The 12,196-nt window shown below is 49.4% G+C and overlaps 1 pseudogene; it reads right to left on the reverse strand.

Moving 5' to 3' along the window:
* Window positions 1–1,293: 1,293 nt before the first annotated feature.
* LOC116661444 overlaps window positions 1,294–12,196 on the reverse strand; it is a 109,284-nt pseudogene continuing 98,381 nt past the window's right edge.

Raw genomic sequence — 12,196 nt, forward strand, 5'->3', positions numbered from 1 at the left:
ACCATTCATCTCAGATTTGCCAGGTCAACCTCGATCCCAAACCTTCCCTCCCTCTGTCCCTGTAGATACAGTTGTATTTGTGAGACTGTGTGTCGGACTTTTATGTTAAGAAAATAATCATCATTTACAATAGGTTCAGCAATGGGGGTAGTGATGTCAAGAGAAAAGTGGGAGCTGGGTGCAGGGGCCTCCCCTTACCTTAGCTGGTCCACACACTCAAGACAGTGGCCATCTGACCCCTGATGTGTCCCTTGCCTTCCAGCTCCCCAACCTGCGACCCCCCTCCTGCTATGTTCTGATTTGATTCCTTCTCCAAACAGCCTTGTGCAACAAACCTTCTTGACATTCTGTCCAGAGTGCTTTTCTGTCACCTGTTGCCACCAACCAATGTTTCTCTGATCGTTCCATGTGTGAAACTTGTTTCTCTAGTTATATGGGGAGCTCTCTCCTCCACGGTACATGGCAGGGATCAGGCACGTGGCCTGGGTTCAATGCACACGTATCAGTTTTCCGAAGCATTTACATCAGTTAACACCTTTCATCTTCACTCAAGCCAAGTGTAAATGGCCAGGCTTACTTCCAGACACTATACTTGTAGCACTCAAGTGTGGTAATTTATTGCTGCTTCACAGGTTTAGGTTTAGGGATTCACTTACTTAACCCAAATAAACTAAACTTGCAATTCTGAAGATGGCCACCAGGTGATATGTGCCTTGGTATATATCTTGGCTTTGTGCATATCTTCTGGAGACCATGAATTAGTGTAATTTGTCTTTCTTACCTTTCCACAAGTTTTTTTTTTTTTTAATAGTTTCTATTTTATTGCTTAAGTTCAGCTTTTTAAAAACCTAAGGGTAATGCAGGTATTTAAAATTGCAAAGGCCCATTACATTTCTACTAATGAAGACAAAATGAGTTTACTGAAAATAGACATTTTCCCTTTGCCCTCTGGTTTTACATTTTTAACATACAGAATAGACAGGTCAAATAACTAGACTGTAAAACACTGACTTTTTTAAAAAGAATGTTACAATTACATCTTTGATCCTGTGACAATTATAATTCAAAATAAATTTGGCCACTGGGTATTTTGAGTTAGTCTATGTGACCCTGTGTTCCTCTCTTCAGAAGTATCAGTAATGCATTTGGCCAATAGCTTGAAACATGAATTGTAAATTAACACAGTGCATAATCTTGGTAATATGAAGAGAGTCCCCAATATTTTTTTTTTTAATGTTAACATTAGAAGAAAAAAAAAAGCTACAATCATCATCAGCTCTATTTCCTGAAAATTCAGTTGAGGTAACCTCTGCAAGTCACAGCTCCCACATTTGCACACAGTTCTGACCCTCTTTTTGGCTGGGCTGTGGTCAATAGAATCTTTCATTTGATAATCAGAAGTGAGCTCTTCTCCAGCATATATGGTTCTCGTGGAAAATAATGCTATTCGGGGAAGACGGGTATCGAGGTTATCAATGAAAACATAATGGCAGGTTGCAAAGAACTGTGATTTTCTTTTAGAGTTACTGCTTTGCCTTTCTGTACCTGAGATAAATAATTAAGCTTGTCATTAGAGAATTGCTGAAGTAGTAATTGGCACTTGAGATTTTGAAAAGTTTCCCAAGTATCTGTAGAATCTGGCCATCCTTTCCATTTTACAAGATAATATTCTATATCCTTTACTACCTTGTAGTCACACGAGTATTCCACCTCATAATTGTTTAGATTCCTTTTGGTAATTCCAATCGATTTACATGTGAGCTTTTCTTTTCTACATAATTCCTGAAGAGTATCAATTGAAACTAGGCAAGGCACACACCAAGCTACAATAAGAAAATAGAATTCTTTACTAATGAAATACCTACTCAATTAAAACAAAACAAACACAAACAAAAAATTAACAAAAAAGAGGAAAAACTTAAGACTTCTATATCCCCATCCTTCAACTGGCAATTTTATAAGACTAAAAATTCACATGATAAGAAACCATTTACATGTCTTTAAGAAAAAGTTAACCATTAAAGAACTATTTTGGTGCATTGATCTTCTTGGATTTTCTCATGGGCCTCTACCCTACTATGTTTAACTGACGTCAGTTTTTACTAGGCTACCTGAACAAAACATATCCTGTCTGTAAGTTTTCATAAGATTACATATAAATGCAAAGGTCAAACTAGTATTTCTGACTTTTCCATTGTATTCTACATAGAATTGCTGTTTTAATAAAACACAGATCTTAAGGAAATATTCATTATTGTAAGAAATACATCTTATATATATTTTAAAATAATCTTGTGGTTTTGTTAAAAAGTAACTTTCCCCTTTGATCCTAATTGAACAGTAAGAACTGAAATCTAACTGAGATGTAACCCTCCAGTTACACACTCATATAGCATATGGCCTACTTGTCCCACTTCAGAAAGCTGCATGAGATTTTAACTTCAACTTTGCTCAAGCTGCAATGTATTATTATTAAGGTAATTAAACCCAAAAGTTATAATAAAATAGCCAGTACATTGATTTTTGTAATAGTCATTTCCTGTTTTGTTTTTAAAGCCAAGAATGGCAATATACAGAGTGTTCAATTTACATAATCCATAAACCATGCCGGAAGAAAATCAGACACACTCATCATCAACCTCACAACCTCAGTGACTGTGCTGTAAGATTTCATGCTCAAATACCTGTACACAGTGTGCCATTACTGCGTTTAAAATGTTAACACAAACTGATGTCTAGAAATCTGCAATAAATTTGGCTTTACGGCTAATGCTATGATAAGCACCAGAAAAGATCAAGGGTCCTCTGCCCCAGCCACCTAGCTACATGATTTCAGTGAGGTTTCCATCTTTCTGGGCTTCAGATTCACTGAAAAAAAGTGAGGGATGGAGTAAACTGGGAGTACCAAACAAAAATCTATCAGTAAATGCAAGCCTGACTTGGTAGTGGTGATAAACCTTTTGTTTTGGGGTAATTTCCAGTGAAGAGAGAACAAAGCCATTCTTACAATAGCCTTTCCTCACCCTCCCCAACTCACACCCGGACTTGATGTCAGACACCCTGCAGCACGATTTCCATCAATGCCCCTGCCTACAGAGGATGCATAATTCTAGATTAAGAAAGTGTAACGATATTTTCCAAAAAAAAATTGGGGGAGAGGTTGCTTGGAGTGGTGATTTAGGGGCAGGGGAGTGGTGAATCGAAAAGACCCTTTAAATCCCTTCCATTTAAAAAACATATATAAAATAGATAAACAAGTTTATACTGTATAGCACAGGGAAATACATTCAATAACTTGTGGTAGCTTACAGTGAAAAAAGAACACAAAAGGGAATATATGTATATTCATGTATGACTGAAGAACTGTGCTGTACACCAGAAATTAACACAACATTGTAAACTGACTACACCTCAATAAAAAAATTAAAAAAAAAGACTTCAGAATGTTTTGTGTAAAGTTAACCTCATTATGCTGACTACATTCAGAAGAGGTGCCTCTTGACTACCTACTGGGGGGGGATTTGTCCGCTGTTCCCACCCTTTTCACCTAGTCTAAGTACCATCGTGAGGATTCAAGACAACTCTAGACAGAAACGCTATCTTTTGAGAATAAGAAAAATTGGGAACTGCAAACCCCTGGTAACAATTCTGATTGTCACCAGGAACGTAGAAGAAGAATTCATTTGTAAGATTAAACATTTCACGACCACCACAAAACCTTTACACTAGCTCACCCTAAACGATAGTGGAAGAAAAGTTGGGGGGAAATGAATCCATCATCTATGCAGAGAGGCACAGTGCTGGAAAACACCTTTAAGTTCTAGAATACATTGAAAGTTCTAGTTTTTCAGGGCACTCACAAACACGTTCAGCACTGAGTTCTTTGGCGTCCACATAAAAGCCGCGCAAGTTCCTGGTGGGTATAAAAAGCCCCGTAAACCAGGGCTGCAGCCTCCAATACCCATTACTGGGGTTTCGTCAACAGGGAACTGAACCTCCTAGTGCATCCGAACTGGGGGGTATCCTCGCGTGTTTCCCTCCTCGGCGTTCACACCTCTGCCCTGATTTCTGTGCGGCCACGCTCACACCACCAGGCGCGTCCCGCTCCCCAGGGAAGAGGCGAGCCCGATTGCAGCCCGTCCCGCTCAAACCACCACAAAGGCATCCAGCCCCCCACATGCCCACTGACCTCGAGCCACGCAGGGATCCACCCGGGCCCCCCGAATACCTCCACACAGCAGCTGGGTGGGGAGGGGCCGCGGGCCCAACCGGCAGCCGGGGTCGGGCCACCGAGTCCACTGGACAGCAGCCTCCACAAGTTTAATTTACCTGCTCTTACACTCCTAGCATATCCATTCCTATCCCCGAAAGGGTGTCTGCTGTGGTAGGACTGACAAATAGACCAAGAGGATGACAGTATCATGGGATGTGTGTTGAAGTAAACCAAGTGTTCCCGGAAATGTAGAGAAAGAAATCAGTTCAAGGAAGGGGAAGCCTTCACAGAGGAGGTAACACCAACGTGAGGCAAGTAGGGAGAAAACAAGAGTTTGTCCCTGGGAAGGGAGGGGCCCTCTGCAGAATGAGAAGTCAGAATGCGCAAAGGGATAGAGGTGATGACAGGGGAGGGATGAGAAGTGATGTGGCTGGTGGGAGAGTTTCCCAGAAGAAGAGTAGGAGTCAATGGGCTGGACCACTACCTCCTGGGCTAGACCATCAGCCTTGAATACCTTCCCTTCACCTGCAGGCAGTGTGGAACATATCAAGAAAGTGGTGAGTGTTTTATGACTAGAGAAGCAGTTCTGGGGCAGAGTGGGTGAGAGCTGAGCGTGCCGGCCTCATTTGGGAGCTGAGCTGGAGCTGCAGGGTCCTAGGGAAAGATGGAGGAAGGCCAAGAAGAGATGCAGAGAGGTAAGCCTGGGGAGGAGAGGGAGGACCGGAAGGTCAAAAGAGGGATGGGTGAGGCAGAATCAGCATGGATAACTGAGCTGTCCTGATCTGGAGACAGTGCAGATCTGGAGACATTAACCAAGAAAGAACACATGCTTTCCCACTAATTATCCTTAGAAAAAGTCAAAATAGAACTTTTGATTGAATTAAATTAACTTGAACATGGCTCCATTAAACAGGAGATTGGAAAGTCTTACAAAACAAACCTATAAAGAAAAAACCACCTAGGTGCAATTCAGTCCCTTTCTCAAAAATCTTTAACTGTTATGGTCCTAAATAGTTTCTCTTTTCCTAAATCGTTTCCCCTCTAGGGTTTCAAAGAAGAAACCATTGACGGCATGCCCACTCCCCTTCACTCTGCTCTCACACTTCAGGGTGTGTACAGAGTTGGGTTCGGTGAATTCTCTTTGCGACAAAAATGTTTTATTGCCTCCGATAGACTAAGTCTGCACACTCTTGCAGTGACCTGAAGAAGAAACCACCAGGAGAAGAAAATGAAAAACGTGCCTCTCATCTGGTTCTGGGGCTTTCTCAGCTCTCAGTTTAAGTGGTGACATCAGAAAGACGGGGTGCCCAGGGCTCCCCCTGCTGCAGCTGGGGCTCTGCAACCCCTGGGCCCTCACGTGGGGATGTGTGGCTTTTGCTTTGAGATTCTAGCAGCTTAGGGACAGAGATGACCCCAAGTGTAACCAAGCAGGACCCTGTGGGGCATTCCAGGGACAGACCTCTCCCCCGTATCATCTGCTGTATATTCTCTCTGAAGTACATTTCCTGAATTGTTTTACAGATGCTAAAACGTGCTCGGCAAATGGAAGAAATTAACGACCAGGACCCCATAGCCCCTAGACCTGGAGTTGAAGGGTTGATATCATTAACCCTTGTGACACCACCTTGTTACCTCACCATCAACCAATCAGAGCACTGTGCACGAGATGACTACACACCCTGCGACTCCCTCCCTCACCTGGTCTTTAAAAATGCTTTGATGAAACCCATAGGGGAATTTGGGTATTTTGAACATGAGCTGTCCCAGACTCCCTGTTGCAATAATAAACGTGCACTTTCCTTCACCACAACCCAGTGTCAGTAGATCGGCTTTACTGTGCATGGGTGAGCAGACTCAAGTTTTGGATCAGTAACAGAAGTTCCTCTGGTCCCTTGTGCTGGGCGTTATTTGTGCCCAAGACCCTTCAGCAGAAAGCTGGGGGCCACTCCTCCTTTCTTGTCCTCCTACTAATCTCCACTTTGCCAGCAGCCAGGAGATCTGGGGCCAGCTGAGCCTCTCAGGGAAGCTGAACCCACACATCTGGACCAAGCCCTGCTCCGTCGGCCAGCGGTGGGTCAGGGGCCCTCAGAACCCGCCCCTGGGCACTGGCTGGCCTCTGCCTCTGTGGTCTGAGCCCTGGAAGCCCAGAACCACAGCCAGTCGACTGCTTCCTTAACCTCCAAGTCCCCCCTTGTCACCCAGAGGCTCATGCTCAATCCTGGATGCTCAGGATCCTATAGCCTCCTGAGTGCCGGACCTAAGTCTGAACCAGGTCCTAGCTGCATCTCCACCCCATGGGATGGATCCAGTTGCTCCTGTTAAATCTCTCTGGACAGACCAGAGACTCATTAGAAACTGGAGGACACTGGATTGGGCCTTTTCTGGCCTCCAGAGGCTGGTGGAATGGTCCAGGGCTGGCCACACCGCTGGGTTCTTCTTGTTCCTTGGCAGCTCCCTGTGGGCTGGATCTCATTTGTGCAGCAGATTATCAGCATGTTCTGCTTTCCATCCCAGCCCTGTGCTCCTTCCAGCTCTAATCCCAGTAGATCTGTGCCTGCCACCCCAAATCCCCTTGCAAGCCAAGGCCCAGGCAGGGAGCCCTGGGCAGGGAGGGGCACGGACTTCTACAGCCGAGCACAGCCCACTCCCCAGATCCTCCTCTTTCCCATCAGATGATGACATTCTCTATACCACTGCGCTTGTCCCTGCCTTAATGCAACAACCCCTGGGGGTTATGGGCAGTTAGATAAGTGCTTTCCTGGGGCAGATGTTTGGAGCAGGTGGAGGTGGGGGACCATCTGAGGTGGGAGAGGGGGCTTTAAGGGGAAAAGGAAGGTGGGGATGAGGGGTCCACTCCTTAGCACACATGTCAGGCTTGATCTTAATGGTGCCAGAAGCTGTGCACAGAGATGGGGGTGGGGAATACCGTCCCCCTCCCGGAACGGGCCACCTGCTGGCCTCTGACCCCTGTTCTGACTCTGGCAGCTCTGATTTTCCTTTCTCCTCCTTTCTCTCTGCTTCCTCCTCCCCCACCCTCCTCCCTGGGCTCCTCTCTTCCTGCCCTCCCTCCCCAAGTACCAGCAGTGCCCCCATGTGACCCTGCAGGTTTCCTCTCCAGCTGTCCTGTGGCCAGGCTCCTCTCCTCTGGCCACACACCCTTTCAAGCCTGTTGCCTGATGCTCCTGAGGCATCTTGGCAACTGGTTCTCCACCTGGGGCAGAGTCAGCCCCTCGTGACAAGGCCTGGGGTCCTGTGTGCATGCAACAGTGTGGAAGCTGACCTGCCAAGTTCCTGATGGCCAGTTTAAAGTGAGAAGAGATATGGAGGGAGAGAGGGGTCAGTCAACAAGGTTGAGAACTGGAGACACACCTGAAATGCAGGGATGGATCCAGGTGCTCAGACGTGACAGGGACAGAAGAGGGTGCATGTGGGAGGTGGGAGGCAGGCTTCAAACCTCTCTCAAGCTGCCCAGCCCCACTCCCTGATGGGAACCCCCACCCACAGGCGGCCAAACAGGCGAGCTGCCGAGCAGGGCAGGGCCACAGGAATGCAGGGCCCCTCAAATTAATGGCTCAACTTTATGACAATGGAAATATTTTTTTAATTGAGGTTTGCAGCACCATTACACTGCTAATTTAATTATTCCCTATATTTTATCCATCACCATCTGATCCTCAGGAAGCAAATAGCTTGTCTTCTTGACAAGAAAGCACCAAATTGATCAAAAGTGTGCGTGGGAGGGGGGCTGGGCTGTGATTTGCTCACTGTGGGCAGACCTCTGGGTACCCAGGGGAGGAGGAGGGCAGGAGGAAGTGGGGAGCAGATGACTTACTCCCCAATTCTGCTCAGTTTGGTCACCTCCCATGAACCCATCCCCCACAGCTGCACAGTCACATCCATACCCACGCATACACCGTCACACACAAACTCTCACCCGCACACACCTGCTCCGCCGTATTTACACACATAGCCTCAAGGGCACCAGCAAAGCACTTGGCCCCACCCACTGCCCAATCTGTCCCCCGGGCCAGGCGCAGGGAATCCACGCTGGTCCCAAACACACCCCACACTTGTCAGAGTCTCACGTGGCTGCCTTGCAGAGGACACTGTCCGGAAATGGTCTGGGTCTCTCATGCTCCCTCATGCTCCCTAGATCCTTCCGGGTGGGCCCATGGAGTGTTTGGGGGGTTGGTGCTCACTTTTGCACATGATGCAGGACTTCGAGCCTTCCCCATTCCCGGGAAGAGGAACCAGCACCTCTCCCCCAGCCAATGCCCCAGGGTACCCTCTGCCTGCCCCTCAGTGGATGCTGGGGGCACTGTGTCCGTGGGTGTGGCCTTTGGGAGCCCACAGTGCCATTTATGGAGGTGCCCAGAGATGAGTGGCAGTTTCTCCACTTGATTCTTTGTCTTCTTCACTCCATGACACCCTGCTGGTCCCTGGAGCCCGGAGGATGAGAAAGCTGGCCCTCCTCCCAGCCCTGTCACTCACACCATCTCTTGGCCATCCCAGACTTAGCTTGATTTTCTAACAGTTTGGTGCAGGCAGGTCTTCCAGCCCCACCTGGAGGACAACTCTTTCTGGAGGGGGACTTGCTGGGGTTTCTTCTCTCTTTTCATCTGCTGGGCGTCCAGGGCCTGGCTGAGTCAAGGCTGGTTGGCTGGGACAATCCCGCTGCTGGGTGAGTTGAGGGAATCTGTAGTGTGCCGGGGTCTGGCAAAGTTGCTGGGGAGCAAGGTTCAGCCAGGGGTGGGGGATGAGGCCAGAGTACAGAAGGAAGGAAGGAAGGAAAGAAGGAAAGAGTCAGAACAGATCCCCGTGTGGGAGGGAGCTGGACGCAGACTAATGGAGAGGAACGAGGTGGAAGTGAGGGCGGGTGGAGGGGGTAGGTGCCCGTGGCGGTACTGCCGTCAGTCATTGTGAAATTTCCAGGTGCCCGGTGCAGGCCCGGCAGACCCCTGACCCAGCCTGATCAATCCTAATGGAATGGAGCAGAGGGGCAGCCGCTGGAGGGAGTGGGCCACCGTCCTCCCTGTGGTCCCTGTCCTTGTAGCCTTGTCAGCTGTCACGGCAGCCTAGAATGCACTGGCGGCCTGCCTCAGTCATGTCTGGTCTCGTCTGGCTGGACGGGCTGCCACCAGACAGGGGATACCAGGAGGAGAGGGCAGGGAATGGATGACCTGGGGAGAGGGCCCCCAGTCATAGCCATCGGTGGCCAGAGACAAAAGCATAAGGAACAGGCAGAGAGAGAGGTTTCTGGGCAAAAGGCCCCTGTACTCGAATTCACACTACTTTCCCAAGAGGGCCGTAGGGTCAGGGACCCCGAGCTGTCCCTTAACCACCAGGACACATGAACACATTGGCAGGAAATTGTCCCTCTTTAAGGAGCAGCCGCCACACTTGTGCCTGCAGGAATTCACCCTGGAGTCCCTCTCTCTTCTCTGAAGCCCCGCAGCAGTGGCCGTCTGTTCTGTTTGCTCTGAACTGGGGTGGGGGCGGGTCCTGGGTCCAAGATGCACTTGACAAGGCCCCGTGCGCCAGCGTGGACTCTGTGTCCCAGTGGTCCTGTCTTTCAGTCTGGGTGGCCTGGAATGTTTCTGTCATGGCTGCGATCTGCTGGCCTGTCTGTCTCTCCCACCAGAACTCGGCTTCCCTTGGCTATTCCTCTCAAGGCCCTGATTCCCCACTTGGGGAGAAGAACCCAGCTGCAGCCCAATGGACACTGGCCCCAGGAGTGAGTTCTCCCCTCCTGAGCCCCCTCAGGCCCTGCACAGGGCCAGGCACACAGTCAGGGCTGGAGGAGAGCTGGTTTACTGAGTGTCCGATGAGGAGCAGAGGGAGGAGGGGACTCAGGTGGAGGCAGAGCTGAGCAGACGGGGTGTGGCTGGGGGAGTGGGGAGGCTTCTCAGCTGCACCATTCTCCCTGCTGAGCCCAGATCCAGGGCACAACTGGTCCCAGGGCGGCTTTTAGTGTGTGGAGCCAACAGCGGGAGGAGTGAGTGATGATGCCTGCATCTGGGTCACAGGAACCGAATTCGGGGGGCCCTGGGGGCTGGGGGCCTCTCTGCTCCCCTTCAACAAGGATTACTTCTGTGATAATGATCAGGCTGCACGTGCTCATCTCTGCTCATCACTGCGAAGGGGGAAGTAGAAGAGAAAAAGGTTTCCCTAAGAACATGCTGGGAGCTGAGTCCATGGGGGCTCCATCACCAGACAGGACGGAGACCCACATTGCCCGCCTGGCCACAGCTGGGACACAGAAGAAAGTGCTTAGAGCGCCTCCCTCCACCATCCTCATTTGAAGTCCTGGGTTTGCACTTGGCTTATGTTTTGCATACGGGGCGACCACTAGATGTGCTGCTGAAATTCTTCTGTTCACAGGCACAGCCTGTGAGAGACACAGTGGAGCTCGGTGCGCGTCCTGTTGAATCTGGCCCCTAAGAACCCAGCTGAGCTGAGCGGAAAAGAGGGGAGCCCACTGCAAGCTGGGGTCTGCCTTCCTTAAAACAGTAGGCTGTTTTCTGCATTTTGAAAATTCCTTTGTGCTCACAGGCAGATGGAATGTTGCCTGGCTGCTCTCCTGAGTGGGCCATTTCCCAGGAATTCCTGGTCCCCAATGCACCAGACCTGAATATGCAAAAACTCATCCTGCAATTCACAAGCTCAGACCCATCTTGTCTGTTACAGTGATGCATGTGTGTATACACAGACACGTACATAGACACACACACACACACAATGCATCTTCTACTCTTGGAGGGAGCCAGGGTCTCTGTTTTAGTACTTTCTGAAGAAGGTGATCCTTGAAGGAAAGAGTGGGTTCAAAGGGGTGAGGAAGAGGGAGGAGGCAGAAGACAAGCAGCCTGCTGTGCTGCTGAGCCTGTTTCAGGGGCTCTTCAGATCTCAGGCCAAAGTTGCCTCAGAGGGGATTCCCTGGCACTCCAGCTCGGACTGTCCCTTCCCTCTCTGCCCCATCACCTGCTTCATTCTTTGTAGTGATATTAAGAGGTGGGCTTTGGGGAGGTAATCAGGTTTCAATGTGGTCCTGATGGAGGGGCCATTGTGATGGGATCAGTGCCCTTATAACAAGAGACACCAGAGAGCTTGATTTTCTCTCTGCCATTTGAGTGCACAGTGAGAAGATGGACATCTGCAACCAGGAAAAGAGCCCTCACCAGGCAACCAACCCTGTCAGCATCTTGATCTTGGGTTCCTCAGCCTCTTGAACTGTGAACGATAACTTTCTGTTGTTACAGCCACCTGGTCTGTGGTATTTTGTTACGCCGCTCAAGCTAACTGATACTAGGCACTATGTGTTGAATGAACACCTGGATTGGGGGAACAGAACAGAGGCTTGGGGAAGAGCTCTGTTCCTCTCAGGAAGACCCTGGTGTCCTACTACCTCCTGGTCAAGGGGTGACCAACTTAGCCTGGCAGCTAGCAGGGAAAGCCCGCCCTAGGCCACAGACTTCTTGGTGGATGTGCCTGGGACTTGCTCAAAGCCACTCAGAATGGTGGAAATCTGAGAGGGTATAAATGTTACCATCTTTGCTTTCCAGGGATTATCAGGCTTGCCAAGAATTCACCAAAAATCCCTTTGGAGAATCAGCTCTCTCCTTGCTTTCATCAGAATCTGACAGTAAATTACCTTTGGGGGTCAAACTTTCACCATCAGGAGGGGCTGTTCAGCCAGACATGGACAGAGTGGCTGGGATCTGCAGGAACCAGCACTCTTGGCACCCAGGCCAGGACAGTGTGGGCAAGACTGGACTTGGGCTGCCAGGGGTACCAGGGGAACATGCTGCCCGTGGAGGGAGGGCTTTGCCAGCAGCCTGAGTTTCTACAGTCCCTGAGGCACTCATCTGGGGGACAAGTCCAGGAGAGGCATGTGGGGTTGGGGTGGGGAGGTAGAAGTTTTTCTGCCAGAGGCTGGTTTTTGCAGTTGAGCCTGGGGAGGGGGGTTGCAGATTCCTTCACCTCCTA

This window comes from Camelus ferus, chromosome 35 (genome assembly GCF_009834535.1).
Source record: "Camelus ferus isolate YT-003-E chromosome 35, BCGSAC_Cfer_1.0, whole genome shotgun sequence".
Classification (NCBI taxonomy): domain Eukaryota; kingdom Metazoa; phylum Chordata; class Mammalia; order Artiodactyla; family Camelidae; genus Camelus; species Camelus ferus.